Below are 17,492 nucleotides of genomic sequence, written 5' to 3'. Positions count from 1 at the left end.
TCCTGAGTAGCTGGGACTACAGGTGCACACACCATGCCCAGCTATTTTTTTTTTTTTTTTTTAGTAGAGACGGGATCTTGCTATGTTATCTAGGCTAGTCTTGAACTCCTGGCCTCAAGTGATCATCCCACCTTGGCTTTCCAGAGTGCTGGGATTACAGGTGTGAGCCACTGCACCTGGCCCTGACTATACTTTAAATGGGCAATTTTTTATTGCATATAAATTATTATTCAAGAAATCAGATTTGTTTAATAACGTTTAGTTCTGCCAAAATTATTGAAACATAATATACTCTACAAAGCATCCTATTCTGCTTACAAACTATTTGTGTCAATACCCAAGAGATATGGAACATACCTGAAAAGTCTACATAAACTTTATGGGTAAAAATTTTAAAATGGGCTGGGTGCAGTCTCACACCCGGAATCCCAGCACTTTGAGAGGCCAAAGTGGGCGGATCATGAGGTCAATAGATCGAGACCATCCTGGCAAACATGGTGAAACCCCATCTCTACTAAAAATACAAAAATTAGCCAGGCGTGGTGGTGTGCATCTGTAATCCCGGCTACTCAGGAGGCTAAGGCAGGAGAATCACTTGAACCCAGGAGGCGGAGGTTGCAGTGAGCTGAGATTGTACCACTGCACTCCAGCCTGACAACAGAACGAGACTCTGTCTCAAAAAAAAAAAAAAAAAAAAAAAAAAAAATTATGAATTCAGTTTGAATTAGTGTTTTCCCTCCCCCACTCTTCCTCAAATACTCTGAAATGTCTTTTGCATGCATGTCTAGATGAGGTTCCCACTGAAGAAGCAGCATGTTGAATTTCACATCTTGTATGCTATGCAATTTTCACTCTTCAATAGGGTACTAAGCAATAATTATAGTCATGATGATAAAGGAGCCAGGCTATGGATATGCATGTGTACAAGGAAACTAGATATCAATGTGGGGGGTCTCTAGAGAAAAACAAGGTAGTATGGCCTCATAGCTTAGTACAGGTAGGGAGTAGCTTCTCACATTAGATCCTGTCAGCTGCCAAACTGATTTCAGCTCTCTATCTATACATCTCTACAGCTCTCACCACAGAGCTTTGACAGAGGTATTACCTTATGACATAAATAGGACTGGGGGATTTTATCACTTGTCTCTGTCTATAACAAGCCAAGACAGGTTGAAGTGTTGGCTTGGCTTCCAAAAAGAATCAGGACACTAGGGCTAGGCCTTGATTAGAAAAATAAAGTCTGTCAATCTGTCTTTGTCCACAGGTAGTCATTAGAAAGAAGCCTAGAAGGCTGAACACTGCCCCGAGGAGAAATGTGAAGCCCCTGTAAAGACTTAACGTTTATTTCCGAATCAATTCTGATTCAATTTTTGAAATGGAAAAGAAGTCTCACCTCTGTAGATACCTGTGATACATGGATACCACCTAAAGATAGATGACATTCCAAAACAGATTTCCTAAGAGGCTTTCAAGTATACAAATCCTCTCAAGAAGCATCTTCTGATCATGGAGTTCCATGAATGAAAATCTGTGTAGCAGCTTGTTGAAAAACTTACCAGCTAATCAGGAGGATCATTGTTAACATTTCTACATACTTCCACAATCAGATGTAAGCCGGCTGAGAATAAGGTCTATTTCTCACATTTACTTGTGTCCTCTCTGAGAAAGCCTTGGGCACAGCAAATGTTGATTAGCTACGTGATTGACTTAAAATGTTAAATTTGATTTTGTATATCCAAGTCCACTCTCACATACATTTATGTACACTTACACACACAACACATTAGGTTATTTATTTATTTATTTATTTGAGATGCAGTCTCACTCTGTTGCCGAGGCTGGAGTGCAGTGGCGCGATCTTGGCCTCACTGCAACCTCCGCCTCCTGCCTTGACTTCCTGAGTAGCTGGGATTACAGATGCGTGCCACCACGCCTGGCTAATTATTGTATTTTTAATAGAAATGGGGTTTCACCATGTTGGCCAGGCTGGTCTCGAACTCCTAACCTTGTGATCTGCCTGCCTTGGCCTCCCAAAGTGCTAGGATTACAAGCATGAGCCACCGTGCCAGGCCCAAACTAGGTTTTTTTATTGAAATGTGTTCATCATAACAGTAAAAGACATACTTTTTAAAAATTATTTTTTTAATTTTTTTAAAGGTAATCGGTTATTTAATTAGATTATTAGGACATTTAAAATACCAATTTGTGAGGATAAATTCCATTTGTTAGGGCAGACACAGATCGCAGGTAGCCCTGGAGCTGAGGAATAGCTTTGATTTTTGGTAAAATTTGTGAGTCCACAGCTTTCTGATCAATCTTGAGCTGCTCTGTAATCTCGTATTTCTCTTTTTCTGTGTTGAAGGTCTCACCTTCCTGGTGTCTGGGCTTTCGCAGCTTCTTCTTGAACTAAGCATCAGTAAGATGTTTTGGAATTTTTACACTGCTGATGTCAATTTTGGTTGAGGTGGCAATGACAAATTTCTGGTGCGTTCTTCGCAGAGGAACTCGATTGAGGACCAGAGGTCCAGTCACAAGTATAAGCCACCAGCCAGCTGCTTCAGGAAAACCACCCTCTTGCCCCTGTGGCGACCAGTGAGGACGATTAGAATTGTCCCGGGGGTAATGCTGGCTCGCATTTGCTCACGTGCTGACTAAAGGGTTTTTTGCCGTGCTCAACAGCTTTCGAGGCACATCTTCGGTAGGATAATACCGAGGCGTTTTGCAAAGTTTAACCACCCGGGTACCGCCGTTTTTGTCACCACCAACTGGTTTTGTAACCGTTGCAAGAACCTTCTCCTTCTTTTTCTTTTGAACCTTGGATTTCGCCGCTGAGTACTTCTCTTGTACATGGCCTTTCTGGAATACATGGCAGTCGGGAACACCTGCCGATTCCTCTGACAAGAACAGGATTGCCGCTGCAATGGGGCTTCCCCTTCTTGGGCTTTTTAGCCTTGAGGTTACCCTTTTTCACTTTGCTACGAGCATCAGCCTTCTTGGCTTCCGGTTTCTTCTCTTTAGTATCCAGCTTCTCAACTTTTTCACCCGCCACCCTGCAAGATGGGAAAGAGCAAAAATTATTTCATTTTATTTATTTATTTATTTTTTCAAAACAGAGTTTTGCTCTTGTAGACTAGGCTAGAGATCGCAACGGTGCGATCTCGGCTCACTGCAACCTCCATCTCCCGGGTTAAAGCATTTCTCCTGCCTCAGCCTCCCAAGTAGCTGGGATTACAGGTATACACCACCATGCCCAGCTAATTTTTGTATTTTTGGTAGAGACAGGTTTCTCCATGTTGGTCAGGCTCATCTCAAACTCCCAACCTCAGGTGATCCTCCTGCCTCGGTCTCCCAAAGTGCTGGGATTACAGGCGTGAGCCACTGTCCCCGCCAAAGACATACTTTTAAAAATTACATTATCTCTTCAAAGGCCAGAAAATCATGATATTTCACTTTTTATTTACTGTACTCTTTTTAAAAGTAACTTTCATTACTTTTTCATTCCAACAATAATAGATGTTCTTTTTAGAAAATTTGAAAAATAAGAATAAGGCCGGGTGTGGTAGCTCATGCCTGAAATCTCAGCACTTTGGGAGGCCAAGGTAAGCGGTTCACAAGGTCAAGAGATCAAGAACATCCTGGCCAACATGGTGGTGAAACCCTGTCTCTAGTAAAAATACAAAAATTAGCTGGGTGTGGTGGCATGCACCTATAATCCCATCTACTCGGGAGGCTGAGCAGAATCACTTGAACCTGGGAAATGGAGGTTGCAGTGAGCCGAGATCGAGCCACTGCACTCTAGCCTGGGCAACAGAGCAAGACTCTGTCTCAAGAAAAAAAAAAGTACTCGTAATTCCTACCACAGAGAGAAAACCTTGTTAACATTTAATATATTTCATTTCAATATTTTTTCTATGCTTTTATGTATGGGTATATATTTCTTCTTTTTTACTGTATGTTATTGTCTTATAATTTTTATCTAACAATATAATTTCATTTTACTAAGTTTTAAATTATAATATTTTAAATTGTAGCATAGTCTTCCATCATATGGCTGAGCCAAAACATATTTCATTTTTATTTTTTTCTGAGACAGAGTCTCATTCTATCACCCAGGCTGGAGTGCAGTGGTGCAATCATGGCTCACTGCAGCCTTGACCTCCTGGGCTCATGGGGTCCTCCCACCTTTGCCTGCTTGTAGCTGGGACTACAGGCATGCACCAGCACACCTGACTTTTTTTTTTTTTTTTTTCTGTAGAGACAGGGTCTCACATATTGCCCAGGGTGGTCTTGAACTCCTGGACTCAAATGACCCTCCTGCCTTGTCCTCCCAAAGTGTTGAGATTACAGGCATGAGCCACTGTGCCAAGCCTCAAAATTTACTTAAACACTACCCCACTTGGGGACTTTTAAGTTGTTACTAATATTTCACTATTATAAATATGATGCATTTTGAAAGTTTGTCTTTATCCCCAGGTGTGTGAATGGAAGTTATATGCAGTATAGATAGAGATAGGGCAGAAATAGAAACTGACTATCATAGAGACCTCCTTCCCTTGTCCTCAGATCTGGCACAGCAACAGACCTCCTTTGAGAAAGATTTTTTTTTTTTTTTTTTTGAGACAGAGTGTCGCTCTGTTGCCCAGGCTGGAGTGCAACTGCATGGTCTTGGCTCACTGTAACCTCTGCCTCCTGGGTTCCCGTGATTCTCCTGCCTCAGCCTACCGAGTAGCTGAGAATACAGGCACCCACCACCATACCTGGCTAATTTTTTATTTTTAGTAGAGACGGGGTTTCACGATATTGGCCAGGCTGGTCTTGAACTCCTGACCTTGTGATCCACCCACCTCAGCCTCCCAAAGTGCTGGGATTTCAGGCATGAGCCACCACATCCAGCCACAATTTTAAAAAACCTTTCTCAACCAGCCACAGTGGCTCACGTCTGTAATCCCAGCACTTTGGGAGGCTGAGGTGGGTGGATCATTTGAGGCCAGGAATTGGAGACCAGCCAGGCCAACATGGTGGCACCCCATCTCTATTAAAAATACAAAATAAGCCTACGTGGTTGTGCACACCTGTAGTCACAGTTACTCAGGAGGCCGAGGGAGGAGAGTCACTTGAACCCTGAACCCGGGAGGTGGAAGTAGCAGTGAGTCAAGATCGTGCCACTGGGCTCCAGCCTAGGAGCAGAGCTAGACTCCATCTCAGAACAAAAAACAAAACAAAACAAAACAAAAAAGGTTTTAAACATTACTACTATTATTATTTAAATACTAACTATAAGATATAGAGCTTCATATTCATTACTTCTCCATCCCAGCTTGACTAACCCATTCATTCAGTCTCCTCTAGCTCAATCTTACATTTGTTCCTCTTTTTCAAAATTTAGTTTCTCTCTTTACTCTAATCTTAATGATACTTTGTTTTATAAGACCATTTCAAAGCTTATGCAATCTGATAATCTTAGCACATTTTAATTACATGTAGAGCATACGTAATTGGACTGAATATCATCACTAGAGCGTTGTGGTGAGGAGTGAGAGGAAGACCAAAATGAATTTCTTAAGGAACTTTGTGTTAGAGGCTTTTCATTCTTACTGTTTAGAGGCTCTGGAATGAATCCAGTTAGAAATATTCCAGTAAGAAGGAGAGATGACCTGCCAGTCTGTGTTGTTTTTGATCACATTAAGGCCTTTAAAGTAATATTTTTTTTTTCCGTGACCACTGAGAATAACAAGAGTTGACAATGGGGAAAAGGTGGGGAAGGAAATAAATAGGAAATTGTGACAAATGGATACGAGAGCCAAGCTCCATTTTAAAGGTCAACAGATCCATTTAGATATTACGATAGCTTGTCAGCTTCTAACACACTGTAAGCTTTTACTATTTATATGATATTAACTGGAGTTTTAAAGGGCCTTCCCAGTCAATTTTATATTTTTTAGGCAAAAAAAAGGCACTAGGGACAGTCAATGTTGTGTCAAATGAAGACTGACCGGCCTGATCCTGACAACAGTCCACTTCACAGTTAAAATCCCTCATTAACAATAGTCCCTGGAGTTACACCGGCAATTTATGTGACTCAATTTAAACGAGGCTGGCTGGCGTAATCCTCATGTTCAATGTAGGATTAGTTTTCTACCTGGGCTTGAATGTCTGTGTTTTTAAAACGTGATGCAATGGCCCACTCAAGTTGGTTATTTTACTGTAGTTTTAACTCCAAACTGTGTTTATTGGTCTTTTTCTTTTTCTTTTCTTTTCTTTTTTTGGGGGAGGAGGAACAGGGTCTAACTACATAGCCCAGGCTGGAGTGCAATGGCATGATCTCAGCTCACTGCCACCTCCAACTCCAGGGCTCAAATGATCCTCCCACCTCAGCCTCCCCAATACCTAGGTCTACAGGCGCATGACCCTGTGCCTGGCCTGTTTGTTGGTCTTCAGTGGCTTATTGTTCAGGACAGATAACTTCTAATGGCATCTTGTATTTTTCTAGTATCTGTTTCTCAAACTCAAAGCTCTCACTACGTCATACACTTATCCTCCTTCTCCCACAGTCCCTTTGAGGAAGGGTGCAAACTGGGATAAAATAGATGGAGAACCTGGGAGACGGAATGGGAATGAGTTCGGCTGTAGAGGCACCTACCCAGTGACTAACTTGACTAGTAGGTTATTGTATGTCCAAATATAACCTCCATCTAGACCCAAGGCACTGAATCTTAGTAACTGTTAGGATTTTCCCCCTCTCATATTTTCTGGTTAGAAAGAAACTTGCCTACCTTAAAACATATTTTCCCGGGCAAATAACAAGTGCTAAGAGTGCTCTATTCTTTCTCTTTGACAGACAACTAGTGTGGAACCAGGATAGACATCCTGAGAGAGGAAACTAAATTTGCAGATAATTATTAAAAGTTCAATGTTCTGCCGGGCGCAGTGGCTCACGCCTGTAATCCCAGCACTTTGGGAGGCCAAGGCAGGTCAAGATCACGAGGTCAAGACATCGAGACCATCCTGGCCAACATGGTGAAACCCCGTCTCTACTAAAAATACGAAAAATTAGCTGGGCGTGGTGGTGCATACCTGTAGTCCCAACTACTCAGGAGGCTGAGGCAGGAGAATCATTTGAACCTGGGAGGTGGAGGTTGCAGTAAGCCAAGATTGCTCCACTGCACTCTAGCCTGGCAACAGAGTGAGACTCCATCTTAAAAAAAAAAAAAAAAAAGAAGCATTAATCTGTATGATGCTCGATTCTGGCCACTATTTATTTTTAATTTTAGAGACAGGATCTCACTATGTTGTCCAAGCTGGTTTTGAACGCCTGGGGTCAAGTGATCCTTCTGTCTCAGCCTCCCAAAGTACTAGACCTATAGGTGAACCACTGTGTCCAGCACTGACCACTGTTGAAAAAAATTTTTTTTTTTTTTTTGGAAACAAGGTCTCACTCTGTCACAGTGGTAGGATCATGGCTCATTGCAGCCTCAAAGTCCCTGATTGAAGTGATCCTTCCCCTTCAGCCTCCCAAGTAGCTGAAACTACAGGCACACACCACCACTCAGATAATTTTTAAATATTTTGTAGAGACAATCTCACCATGTTGTTTAGGCTGGCCTAGAACTCCTGGACTCAAGCCTCCTACCGTGGCTTCCAAATGTGCTGGGATTACAGGTATGAGCTACTGCACCCAGCCCAACCACTGTTTTTAAAGAAGAAAATTAATAAAACAAGGGTCAAATATTGGAGCCTGGGATGGCAAAAGGTTTGGAAATCACATCCTATCAAAGTTGTTGAAGAAACCTGGGAAACATAGCATGGATAAGATAATTTCCATTGGGGATGAGATGACATTCCTCAAATGTCTGAAGGACTTGTGTGTTTAAAATAGATTAGATTTGTTCTGTATGGTTTCAACAAGCAGAAGGGTGGAAGTTATAAGGAGACAGATTTCAGCTTTAATATAGGCAACAATTTGCTGGGCACAGTGGCTCAAGCCTGTAATCTCAGCACTTTGGGAGGCCAAGGCAGGTGGATCATGAGGTCAGGAGTTTGAGACCGGCCTGGCCAGTATGGTAAAACCTCGTCTCTACTGAAAATACAAAAACGAGCTGGGCTTGGTGTCACGTGCCTGTAATCTCAGCTACTTGGGAGGCTGAGGCAGAAGAATCGCTTGAACCCAGGAGGTGGAGATTGCAGTGAACCAAGATGGCGTTACTGCATTCTGCCTGGGTGACAGAGTGAGACTCTGTCTCAAAAAAAAAAAAAAAAATATATATATATATATATATATATGTAACAATTTGCTAATAATTATAGCTTTCCTAAATTGGAATAAACTGTTCTGTGAGTCAGTGAAGTCCTTCAATGTTCAAGCAGGAGCTGGATCATCAGTCAGCAATACCAAGAGCAACTTCCATGCTGGACGTTAGACCAGAATGAATGACCTCTAAGGACCCTTTCAACTCCAGGAGTCTGTCATTTCCTAATCCTTGACTTTGTTAGACAGATTTCTTAGCACCCCTTCCCATCATCCCAAAATAAGAATGAAAAGTGTTTTTATCTACCTTGTATTTTTTTGGTTGCATTTAATGGAGCATATGAAATAGTACCTTCCTGGAGAAAAAAAAGTGACTTAGATGGAATCATAAAACAGGGTCTTAGAAGAAGGTTGAAGAGCACTTATTAAATCTTGTCCTATTTGGGAATCCCAGCCACTTTTCAAAAATAGATAAGGAAACTGTGGCCTAAGGAAATAAAGTTATTTGCTCAAGATCCTGACATTTATTGTATTGGAATTCCATTTATTTATTTATTTATTTATTTATTTGAGACAGAGTCTCTCTCTCTCTCTTTCTCTCTCTCTTTCTCTCTCTCTCTCTCTTTCTCTCTCTCTCGAGTACAGTGGTGCAATCTTGGCTCACTGCGACCCTCGCCTTCCAAGTTCAAGAAATTCTCATGCCTCAACCTTCCTAGTAGCTGGAACTACAGGCATACGTCACCACACTCAGCTAATTTTTGTATTTTTAGTAGAGACAGGGTTTCACCATGTTGGCCAGTCTGGTCTCAAACTCCTGGCCTCAAGTGATCCACCCACCTCTGACTTCAAAAGTACTGGGATTACAGGTATGAGCCACCGTATTTGGCCCCTGTAATTCCATTTACGATAGCATAAGAAAGAATAAATCACTTAGAAATAAGATTAACAAAATAAGTACAAAACTTATACTCTATAAACTTATTCTCAAAACTTACACTATAAAAATTACAAAACTTGACAGATCTTGTAAACTCCCTGGTTTATTCTTTCCCCTTCTCACTACTACACTTGACTAGTCTTTAAAAAAAAAAAACTACAAAATATTGTGAAAGGAAGTTAAACACCTAAATAAATTTTTTAAAAATCTCATGTGCTTTTTAGAAGACTTAATATTGTTAAGATGAAAATACTTCCAAATTAAACTACAGATTCCATGTGATCCATTAAAATTCCACCTAGCTTCTTTGCAAAAATTGACAAGCTAATACTAAAATTTGTGTAAAATTTCAAGAGAATCATCAACACAATTGTTAAAAAGAAAAACAAAGTTAAAGCACACTTCTTGATTTCAAAACATTCTACAAAGCTACAGTAATCAAGACAGTGTGGTATTAGGATAGAATAAATGTAGAGATTGATGAAATAGAATTGAGCATTCAGAAATAATCCCTCACATTTATGACAAATTAATTTCCAGCAAGGGTGACAAGAAAGAATCCAATTCAATGGGAGAAAGAATAATCTTTTCAACAAACGGTGCTGGGACAATTAGATAGCCACTAGCAAAAGAATGAAACTGAACACCTACCTCACACCATACACAAAGGTTAACTCAGAGTGGATTATAGACCTAATTTAAGAGGTACAACCACAAAATGCTTAGAAGAAAACAGGAGTAAATCTTTGTGATCATTAGGCTGCTAATTGAGAAGCTGAGGTGGGAGGATTGCTTAAGCCCAGGAGTTTAAGGGTGATTGTGCCACTGCACTTCAACCTAGGTGACAGAGTGAGACTCTGTCCCTAAAAAGAACCTATACACACACACACACACACACACACACACACACACATACACACACAATATACATACACACAAATGTTCGATTAACACATGAAAAGATGCTACTGGATAGATGACAGTCAAAACCATAATGATGTACTGATCACATCCACTAAGATGACTGTAATCAAAAGATAGACGGGGCACAGTGGCTCATGCCTGTAATCTCAGAATTTTGGGAGGCTGGGGCAGGTGGATTACCTGAGGTCAGGAGTTTGAGAACAGCCTGGTCAACATGGTGAAACTCCATCTCTACTAAAAAGACAAAAATTAGCTAGGTGCGGTGGGAGCTACTTGGGAGGCTGAGGCAGAAGAATCACTTGAACCAGGGAGGTAGAATTTGCACTGAGCCAAGATTTCATCATTGCACTCCAGCTTGGGTGACAGAGTGAGAATCCATCTCAAAAATAAATAAATAAATAAAGATAATAAGTATTGATGAGGATGTGAAGAAGTTGAACCCTCATTTACTATCAGTGGACATAAGGTGATATACATTCCACTGACTTGGAAAACAGTCTGGCACTTCCTCAAAAGGTTCAACACAAGTGGGGGGCAGTTACTTATGCCTGTAATTCCAGCACTTTGGGAGGCTGTGGCAGGAAGATCCCTTGAGCCCAGGAGTTCAAGATCATCCTAGTGAGACCCCATATCTAAAAAACAAAAATTAAAAATTAGCCAAATGTGGTGGCACACACCTGTGGTCCCAGCTTCTTGGAGGCTGGGGTGGGAGGATGGCTTGAGCCCATGGGGCCAAGGCTTCAGTGAGCCATCATCGCACCACTGCCCCCCAGCCTGCACAACAGAGCAAAGTCTGTCTCAAACAACAACGAAAACGTTCAACACAAACTTGCCATACAATTTTGGCAATTCTAGCTTGTTACAGCAATTCCACTCCAAGGTACATACTCACAAAAAATAAAGACGTATATCTACACAATAACTTGTACATGAATGTTCATAGCAGTATTATTCATAACAGCAACAGCCAACCCAAATGTCCATCAATTAATAAATAGATAAAATGTGGTATATCCATACAATTGAATATTAGACATAAAAAAGAATGAAGTACTGATACACATTAAACATGGATAAACTTTTATTTTTATTTATTTTTTTGTGATGTAGTTTCGCTCTTGTTGCTGGAGTACAAATGGCACAATCTCAGCTCACTGCAACCTCTGCCTCCTGGGTTCAAGCAATTCTCCTGCCTCAGCCTCCCGAGTAGCTGGGACTACAGGTGCATACCGTCACACCCGGCTAATTTTTTGTGTTTTAGTAGAGACGGGATTTCACCATGTTGCCCGGGCTGGTCTTGAACTCTTGAGCTCAGGCAATCCGGCTGCCTCAGCCTCCCAAAGTGCTGGGATTACAGGCATGAGCCACCACGCCCAGCCCCAACAAATATTTTGGAGTTAGTTCTGGGACACAGTTATTTGGAAACAGTTTGATCCTTTAAGGCCTTGTTTTTAAGATTTGTTAGGCAGAACCAGAGCAGCCTTTAGGCTAGGGACAATTTTGGTCCAGAACTGAGGCAAGACCCTTCTGAGTACTTCAACCATGCCCTGTGAATAATAGACTTCCAATATGCCTGGTGGGAACAGGCACTACTTCTGGCCCCATGTCAGTTCTAGCCACTGGGGCCTCAATACTTTCAGGTGGTTCTGTCCCCAACCTGAAGCAGTATCCTCACATTCATGTCCTGTCGAGTACTGTGCTGTATACTCAAGGGGGGCCCTCTGAAGATCTGTGGATTTGCTGTTGCTGTGAGTCTTTTTTCTCTCTCTGTGCAGCTCTCTCTTGTCTGGCATTCTGCCCTGTTGACTCTAGCTGTTTGGGTCATCCTGGACTCTCAGCTCCATCTCCTCACCTCAGGCTCTGCTAGGCTCTAGCTAGGTTCCACCTCTCTGTGCCACCACCCAAAAACTTTCTCTGGGCAGTAAGCTGGGCAATCATAGGGCTTACCTCCTTTATTTCCCATCTCTCATAAATTATTGTTCTTCATGGCCTGATGTCTGATGTCTTGAAAACAGTTATTTTTAAAAAACATATTTTGCCTAAGTGTTTAGTGGGAAGGTAAATTTGATCACTGTTGTTCCAGCTTTGTGAGAAGTAGACATCCACACTCATGCTTTGTTTAGCAAAAAAGGTAGAATTAGGCCTGGCACAGTGGCTCACACCTGTAATCCCAGCACTTTGGGAGGCCAAGGAGGGTGGATCACGAGATCAGGAATTTGAGATCGGCCTGGCCAACATGGTGAAACCCCATCTCTACTAAAAACACAATCAGCCGGGCGTGATGGCGGGCACCTATAATCTCAGACACTCGGGAGGCTGAGGCAGGAGAATTGCTTGAAACCAGAAAACAGAGTTTGCAGTGAGCCGAGACCATGCCATTGTACTCCAGCCTGGACAACAGAGCAAAAAAAGAAAAAAAAGAAAAAAAAGAGGAGAATTAATTGGCTCATGTAATCCAATCATAGAAAGGAAGAAAATACACTGGCCTTAAGAGTAACTGGATAAATCATCTCAAATTACACCAGTATGCTTTATCTTTCTCCATCTCTCCAGCTGATCTCTAATTCTATATGTTGACTAAATTCTAGTGGAAGACATGGCTACTGATAGTTCTAGAATCCCAGCGACATAGCCAGAATGCCAGAGGCCAAAGACGGAACTCCTTTTGTATCTCCAACTTGGATAATTCTGTAGTAATGTCATCTTGTGTCTGTGTCTTTTAGCAAACACTGAGATCAAGAGGGCATTACAAGGATTGACCCAACAAACCAACAAAACATACGTGTTGATATGGTTTGGATTTGTGTCCCGGCCCAAATCTCATGTCGAATTCTAATCCCTAAGGTTGGAGTGGGGCCTGGCGGGAGGTGACTGGATAGTGAGGACGGATTTCCCCCTTTGGTGTGGTTCTGGTGATAGAGTTCTCACGAGGTTTGGCTGTTTAAAAGTGTGTGGCGCCTCTCCCCCACCCTCTCTCTTCTTTCTGCTCCAGCCGTTTAAGACATGCCTGCTTCGAATTTGCCTTCCACCATGATTGTAAGTTTTCTGAGGCCTCCCCAAAAGCAGACGCCACTATACTTCTGTACAGACCGCAGAACCATGAGCCAGTTAAACCTCTTTTCTTTACAAGTTATCCAATTTCAAATATTCATTTATAGCAATGTGAGAATGGACTAATAGTATATCATCTACATTGCCATTGAATACATAGGTTTGGGCATTTGTAAGTATTCTCTTGGGTAACTACCTCAAAATGAAATTGCTCTGTGAAAGGTTTTGGACAAACTTTTCTCAAATGTTGTCAACTTGCCCATCAAAAAGTTTATACCACTTTACGTTCCCATCAGTGATGTGTATATGGCACATTTCTCCTCACCATTACCAACACTGGGTATTAATTTTTTATTTCATTACTGCCAAGCTGACAGGTGAAAATGACGTATCACTGTTATGTTTTAATCTGCAGTTCTTAGATTAGTCCTGAAGTCAAACGTTCTTTCATAGACATTTATTCATATGGTGCTATTTACTGTGTGCCAACTATGTCACATGCATAACAATAATTTCAAATATAAGTCATCTACCTTTATTTTTCTTTCAGTATCTTATTTTTTTTCTTTCTAGAGATGGATTCTGGCTATCTTGTCCAGGCTGGACTTGAACTCCTGGTGGGCCTACTTTGTATAACTTTGATGTACAGCTTTTTAGTGTCTTGTGTCAAACCTATCAATTGTTTTCTTTATGATTTCTGCCTTTGATGTTGATACAGGCTTCATATACTTTTAGCTGGTCCTATTCGGTATGACAGGCAGATTCTGTTAAGACTTGCCAAGTCATATGTAAAAATCAGACTTTGGCACATATCTCTTCTAGATCTTAATCGGCTCCTGCTCTTAAAGGATTCCCAGGGCCATAGGCAGCAATTCAAAACGTGGTTTCTCCCAAAAGGCTAATTAAGAGAGGCAGTACTTCTGCTGTGTTTACCAAGTTCAACAACTTGAGCTCTAAGCAGATAATCTAGTTGATGATACTCTCTGATTATTAAGAAAATCTATGAATAATAATACTAGTAAGTGATATACACTCATTTTTCATTTAGGAGCTTTTAAAATTTGGCTGCTTTGGACTGATAGCTAGCTTATTTCCTGGTAGTCCAGAAGGAAAGTAGAACTATTGCCTCTATAAACATAGATTCCCAAAAGCTGCTTCTCTCATATCAACTCGTTTTTCTGAAACAAAGATGCCTTCTACCTTTTCATCAAACACCTTGCATATTCAGTAAGAGTAACAGATGAACAGGAAGACTGTGGCTTGGCAACATCAGAAGGGGCCTTCTAGGGTTTCCTGGCAGTTTCCCAGCCTCAAATATAGTTTTTTGTTTTTTTTTTTTTTTACAAACTGTAAAATAGTTGTTTTACAAGCTATCTTTTGCTTGGCAAAAGTGATGTCCAATGGAACGTTCTGTGATTATGGAACTGTTCTATATTTGTACTGCTCAAGATGGTAACTATTAGCCACCTGTGACTATTGAGCACTTAAAATGTAGCTAGTAGACCGAAGAACTAAATTTTAATTAAGTTAAATTTAGATACTCATGAGTAGGGTTATCGGATTTAACAAATAAAGTACAGGATGCGCAGTTAATTATCAGTTACAAATAAGCAACAAATAATTCTGTGGCTGAAGTACACTCCAAATATTGCCTGGAACACACATGTACTGTAAAATTATTCTTTTTTATCTGAAATTCAAATTTAACTGAGCACATCATATTTTACCTAGTAACCTTATACATGTGGCTAGAGGCTATGTATTGGGCACCGCAGGCTCAGAGTGTCTTGTTTTTTTACAAAGTTCTTTCAAATTACTCGCAGATACCTATAGAATCTAAATCAAGGAGGAAAAAATCATTATGATCATATTCTGACAAAAAAATGAAAAGCCACCTGTCTTCTGAAAGAAGGCCATTAGATACCACAGCCAAGTACAAAATCAATATAAAATTCAATTCAAAATTGTTTATTGGATGCCTTCTGTGTGTAGAACAAATATTCAGCTCTATACAGCAATATTGCCATGCAAATTTCTTAAAACCTGTGTCAGTTTGAATTGGTCGGTGCCTGTGCTGTACTGAGTATCAACTATTATGAATATCATCCTTCACTAGGAGGAAAATGGGGTATGTCTTGAGATCTCCTTTCCAGGAACTCACAACTGGTGGAGAAGCCAGACACCAACTCCAAAAACAGACCAACATTAGTAAGCATTGGGTTTCTGAAAAACAAACAAAATAAAACAAAAAGTTATTTAATATAAGACAGACTCTAAGTAATATACACAAGAAAAATGCTTTGCAAATATAAGGGGTCAGCCATAGAGGGAACCAGTGGGTGGATGATATTGCTTGTCTATTTCTTTCTTTCTTTTTATTTTTGCCAACATCTAATAAGCTCTCATCTTTTCTTCCAAGGGCTTGACAAATAAGGCTATTTTGTTGTTGCTGTTACCTGGGCTAGAGTGCAGTGGCATGATCATAGCTCCCTGCAGCCTTGACCTCCCGGGCTCCAGCAATCCTTATTTGTGAGGCTGAGGTAGGAGGCTTGTTTGAGCCTAGGAATTCAAGGTTAAAGTGCTGCTGCACTCCAGTCTGTGTGACAGAGTGAGACCTTGTTTCTAAAAATAAAAAATAAATCAACATACCAACATGTCTTGTAGATTTTGAGTTTTAAATATGACTCAGAGTTGCACAGCAGGCTATGGTGGATATTCGGATCCTTGCAGCTACACTGCCAGCTGTTGGCGCCTCATAGCAGAATCTATCTCCTGGAATGGCTCTCAGCAAGGGCCTTGCATGAGGCTACACCCCTTCCTTGGGGTCAGGCAGCATCAAATGAATGGTCTCTAAGGGATACAAAGGCCCACATCTTGTCTCATTGGGGGTAACTTAGCGCTTTTGTCATTCTGTGCCCCCAAAGCCCAGCTGAAGCCTCTATAGCAACCATACTAAAGTTGAACTTCTCCCTCTGTCCAATTCTGCTTCCCTCACTCCCAGGAATTGTCACTCTGTACTCCCCATAAACAACAAAGCAACAAGCCCTGCATGCACATCTCTGTCTAGGAGTCTGTTTCTGTGGAGCTTTACCTAAGACATAGGTTGTTGAAATATGTTTTAAGTAACCTTCCAGATTCTTAGGACAAACTTCCAGCTTTGTTGAGATTGGCTTTTTCTACTGCTTGGGAAGAATGAGGCCCGAACTGCCTTTTTCCAGACAGATGTGCAAACTTCATAGAGTCAGGAGACTGAGTGGTTTCTGGAATGAGAGAGGAATTTTCTGGGTCTGGTTACATTAAGTGGGATGATTAGACTGGCAGGTGCCTGCGATTAATCTTCCCTTCCTCAATAAAATGCAGACAGTTCAGTGAGATCTGTAGATCTTTGAATGCCCTTGAACTAATCCAATTCTGGCCAATGAAATAGTCACTCATCACAGTAAAATAATCCCATGGACCAATTTAACCCTCTGCTTGGAATAAATACTTCCTCTTTCTTCCATTAGGTCTCTCACTGATCCCTCTCCTGCCTAACTTTTTCTGCAAGACTAAAAGCTGCTCTTTGGAATCTTGGGAGTGGACCTTGACACCTCTGATTCACAATCACGTAACCCTGTGGAATCTGACTAACATCTCTTGTCTTGCCAGCTGTCATCTTTCATCTCTCCTCTTGGCTTTGTGCCTTCTTTCAGCTTAGCTGCAAAGCAGAGATGAGGCTAGAGGTGAGGGTAGTGTTAACGTGTGAAGTTCTTTCTATGTACCAAGCACTGTTCTGGGCACTTCACATTATCTCATTAAACCTCACAATAACCCTACAAGGCAGAAATGGCCGCCCTCTCCCTCTGACACACACAACTAACACCACAGTTCAAAGAGTTACGTAATTCAGGTCTTTGAGATGTGCAACCTCTCCTTTTTAGGAAGTTATCAGACTCAGCTAGGTCTGCCTGGCACTGTGAAGCAGTGTCTTGAGTTAATTCTAATGTCACTAATGTTAGTCTTGGAGGAACTCAGTTTGATAGTGGTTTGGATGTGAAAGGATCTAACCCTGATTTTATTCCTAAGTCCTTTACAGTCTGAGCCGTCCTAAGGTGTAGGTCAGAAGAGGCATCTGAAACTGGGATGGTCTCCTAACAGCTGCCCAACATTCTTGGATCATGAATGAACTGATTAATGAATTCATTTAACAGGTGTCTACTGCATCTTTACTGCTGACAATGTGCAGAAAGTACTATTCAGAGGTGCTATGGCCCCGTGGTTAAGACTCTCAAGTCAAGCTACTTGAGTTCAAATCCAGCCTCTACCACTTAGTAACTGTTGTCACCTTAAACCAGA

The 17,492-nt window shown here is 41.2% G+C and overlaps 1 pseudogene; it reads right to left on the bottom strand.

Moving 5' to 3' along the window:
- Positions 1-2,181: 2,181 nt before the first annotated feature.
- LOC141585233 (large ribosomal subunit protein eL6 pseudogene) lies at positions 2,182-11,899 on the bottom strand (annotated as a pseudogene).
- Between the last annotated feature and the right edge of the window lie 5,593 nt (positions 11,900-17,492).

This window comes from Saimiri boliviensis, chromosome 7 (genome assembly GCF_048565385.1).
Source record: "Saimiri boliviensis isolate mSaiBol1 chromosome 7, mSaiBol1.pri, whole genome shotgun sequence".
Classification (NCBI taxonomy): domain Eukaryota; kingdom Metazoa; phylum Chordata; class Mammalia; order Primates; family Cebidae; genus Saimiri; species Saimiri boliviensis.
The sequence above is the reverse complement of the archived record's forward strand: the minus strand, read 5'-3'. Positions and strand labels throughout refer to the sequence as shown.